At 40.8% G+C, this 4,331-nt stretch overlaps 1 protein-coding gene across 2 annotated transcripts in view; it reads right to left on the reverse strand.

The window, feature by feature from the left end:
* Positions 1-3,723, reverse strand: part of ESR2 (estrogen receptor 2 (ER beta)) — a 68,880-nt gene extending 65,157 nt beyond the window's left edge. For both annotated transcript variants that reach the window (XM_011978294.1, XM_011978290.1), the window contains exon 1: positions 3,349-3,723. The gene's annotated coding sequence lies outside the window, so the exon portion shown is untranslated. The remainder of the gene's footprint in view (positions 1-3,348) is intronic.
* Between the last annotated feature and the right edge of the window lie 608 nt (positions 3,724-4,331).

A 4,331-nucleotide genomic window follows, 5' to 3' on the forward strand; every position in this document is an offset into this window, starting at 1 on the left:
AAAAAATATAAATAAATAAATAAATAAATAAATAAATAAATATATTCTTTCAAAACAAAATATTAAGGCCCTCAATTAATTTATTATTAGGAAGATAAAACACTCCAAAATCACCATAGAATTCATCATTAACAACTGATTTGCATGTAATTCTTAAGAACATGTACATCAGGAAACCCTGCTTCCTTCCAAAATGAGGAAAAGCTAATTCTCCTAGTAACCAATTGGCGCTTATTTAGTTGAATAGGAAATAGAGTTTTGAGGGCTTGAATAGGGCAAGAGGACCAAGCCTCGAAGGCGGGGGTAGGAGAGAGTTCATCAGTCTTCTTGAGTGTCTTCTCTCTCAACAGCAAGTCTCTGCTCTTGCCTAATACCAACAACAGCCACAGACCATGCTCTGTAGGAACTGGACCAAATTCAAATATTCATTTGGGACAGGGTTAAAGAGAATTCTGAGTGAAGAGATTCAAGATGGCACAGCCAATCCAGAAGTTAGGTTGAATGCTCTCAACTCCCCTTCCAGGCCTGGGTTTGACAGTAGAACACACAACAATTTATTAACAAAATGCTGCAGTCTGGCTTTGAGGAAACATACAAGGCCAGCAATCTATCTTTCCAGGTCACCCTAACTCTCCTGTCCTCTCTCAAGTACACCCACACAGATTCTCCACTAAATGCCCTTCATTTTTAAGACCTGTCATAATTCCAGCTAGGAAGGCCAACTATCCAGTTTGCTGGTTCCTCATAAACTTGCCACTCTGCATATCCTAGTTACTACCACTGTAACTGGGTATGCAAGGTAAGTTACATATTCAAAATACAGGCTGTTTTTCATAGAACAAAGGAAAAAGGAAAAAGACATCAATTTTATATATGTATATTAGCAGTACCTACCAATAACAGGCTCCTAACTGCATACTGAATTGAATACTGTATTAAACAGTGAAAACTATTAGTTTACAAAAGATTTTGCATCTCCACCCACCAGGAAAATCTAGACTTTAAGACATGAGCAGAGAAATTTTTAAATCCTGACATCTACAAATAAGTTGGGTACAGACCTAAGCCCCTATGAAGATAAATATTTTACCTTCAGCAATTGTAATCACTCTGCATTTTAAATGTCTTCAATTTGTCATTTTCAAACCCTCTTTTGCTTCTCACTATTTGATAATATGCAATTTCAGGTAGCTTTCTTAATCTCAGGTATAATGAAAGTAGTTTTTTTTTTAATATAGAAGTTTTAAAATTCAAAGATTATACCAGAATGATGCATTCTACTAATATGATATAAATAACTTTTAATGGCCTTGTATTTCAGTTCAGGATAACTAATGATATATGCCATAACCAAAGGTTTAAACCACAATAGAATCTAAATCTGCGAAGAACTAAATCTATTAGCCCTATATGAATTTAACACTTAGTCCAAGTCTCTAGTTTCCCATTTGCAAGTAGCATTGTCTTTGCCTTGATTTATCCCAAGGTACTAGAATTCAAAATACCACAAACTGACTCATCCTATAAAAAGGGAAAAACAGGTTTTTCTTTCAAAAAAAAAGTGAAGGAAAATATGTCTAAGTAAAAACACACTAAAGAGCAAAACTACATATTTATTATGTAGTTTTGATCAGTCATTTTCAGGGGCAGTGGGGTAGGTGGAGGTACAAAGGGGACTTTTGGGGTGATGGAACTGTCTTGTGTGTTGTCTGTGGTGCTGGTTACATGACTGTGCATCTGTCAGAATTCATAGAGGTACACTTACAGAGGCTAAATTTTACTGTATGTAAATTATACTGCAGTAGCCTAATTTTTTTAAGTGCTATTACATATAAAACAATGTGCTAGACACTGAATTATGACATCTAACGTTCAAGTATACAATTCTCAAGGGTTCTAGATGTATTATCAAAAACTTACCATTAAACACTTCAAGTTCAGCCTTCAGTATTTTATATTTTATCCACATTTATATTCTATAAAATGACTCAAAACATCACCTAAACTTATCACAAGATGAATTTTGAATCATTATGTGTTCAATACACACTTAAAGAAAATCTCATTGTCTTATTCTTAAAAGTGAGCATATCAATATCTATTAAATGTTAATTATATGGTTATGGGTTGAATTTGCTACTAAATTTTACCTTTTCTGAATTATAAATACATTCTGAGAAATGCAAACTGTGATTAGATTTATTCACATCCCTCAGAACACTGTGAAATGTGTCCTAAACATGTTAATTGATTTCAGCGACTTCTATGTCTTGAGCAAGACTTCAGTGTTAACAAGTATCTGATGGCTTTTAAAATGAGAACATTTCAGAAATTCATCTAAAAAATTGCTTGAACGTAAAATGCAATCCTAAGGTGTATACTCTAATGCCTATTGATAAACAGATCCTTAGTTTCCTTCTAGAACTCATGTCAAAATACATTTTCTTCAGAAAAAATAGGAGTCAAAGATGTTAATCATGTTCTTTTCATAGTCACATTACATTTGCTTTTTACAACACTCTCAGAAAAGTCTTTCCTTTCACATGTTCACTCTTTAAATGACAAACATCTTTCCTCTCACTAGACACTGAGTCACGAAACTTAGAGCAAAAGTAAAACTTTCTAATGGAATGCCCAAGTAAATACTAGAAATAAAACAAAATAAGGCAAACTCTTTCCTTCAAAATGTTGCCTACCACACCCAAACACAATCCTGCTTTTTAAACAGCAAGTAAAATTAAATCAACCTTATTTTCCTAAATAGAAGTCCACTCAAAGTTTTTTTCACAAATATGACATTCAATTGACTTAATATTATCCTTCCCAGAAGAATTTAGAAGGCAGTTGTTGGACTCCTCTTCAGCAAATAAAGGAGACCAGATAGAGCTTAGCTTGGTCTGCCCAGGAAAGGAGGAAGGCAGCTTGCTGATATGGCTAAGGAATGCCAATTAATACATTTTAAAACCCCTATCATCTGCCTGAGACGTGTACTTCTTCCTAGGCCCTCAAATTTCAATCAGAAAGTGTGTTCAACTCCACTGTTATTTCACCCACAGTGGGGAAATCCATCGAGGAAAACCATAGGAAAAAAAAAGTTTTTCAGACATTCATATTAGCACAAGCAACCCAGAGCTCACAGCACAAACTAAGTAAGTTAACTTGCCGGTGTCTCGAACGAAGACATTTAATCAAAGCATACATTTTCCATCTTTCCAGTAGCTTTCAAGACAGTTGGTTTTGGTGACCGTTTTTTGGTCTTTTATTGTTCTCAACATGACTGGTTTCTCACCGCAGGATTTCAAACAAAATGAGACAATTAAATGACATCTCGAGCGAAGGGGCGCTTACCTTGCAGATAAACACACGGGCCTTGCCTTCTCTAAAATGCGGACACGTGCTTTTCCAGCATTAGGGGGCTCCCGGCGCGCGCCCCGCGGCCACCTGTTGAGGAAAGCGAGCGCAGCTCCTGCAGCCCAGGCTCCGGGCGCCAGCCCTGCCCCGCAGCCCCGGGGCCCGTCGCAGCTCGGGTGGTCCCTCCCCGGCCCAGCGCTCGCCGCCTGCTCTCCGCCCTGCAAGTTTCAAGAGGCAGTTATTTCTCGCAGCCACGGCGCTTGCAACTGCCTCCGGGCGGGGGAGTGGGTGTCCAAAAAGCCAGCAGCTGGAGAAACTGAAAAGATCACAAGCGACTAAACGATAAGCCCCTTCTTCCTTTTAAAGACCGAGAGGAGGGTAGAGGGGAGTAGTGCCTGAGCCCACGTGACCACCGAGCCTGGGAGCCCGGCGGTCTCAGGAGCGCCCGGCGCCGCGCGTGACCCCAAAGTGGGAGCACCCTCGAGCCGCCTCCTGGTCCACCCCCAAGGATAGTGGCGCACAGATGGCGCTCCCCGCAGCCCCAGTCTCAGATTTAAGAGGTCTGTAGTAGGGCCTTAGAACATGCATTTCCAACCAGGTCCTGCGGGATGCCGACACTGATACAGCCAGTCTGGGGACCACACTTCGAGGATCACGTCTCCCAGCCCCTGACTCACATAAGTGTCATTCAGTACAGAAGTCTGATTCTAAGGTGCCAGTGGTGAAACCAGAGAGGCTTTGGGTTTGTCAAATCCCCAGCAGCAAACGTTAACTTCGGGTCCTGGAGTGGCAAAGCCGTGGACTAGAGGTGGAGGGCGTGGGTTCTCAGCTCTCAAGAGCTCGCTAGGAAGGCCTTTCGCGTTAGATCAAAGATCCCAGGTACTTCCTCGAACTCGGTGGAAGTGGCACTGGGGAGACCTGTGCCTCCGGCCGCTGCGCCCTTCTCGGCTGGAGGTACCTGCCCACCCCTCTCCTCGGGC

Source organism: Mandrillus leucophaeus, unplaced genomic scaffold (assembly GCF_000951045.1).
Source record: "Mandrillus leucophaeus isolate KB7577 unplaced genomic scaffold, Mleu.le_1.0 Scaffold192, whole genome shotgun sequence".
NCBI classification, from domain to species: Eukaryota; Metazoa; Chordata; class Mammalia; order Primates; family Cercopithecidae; genus Mandrillus; species Mandrillus leucophaeus.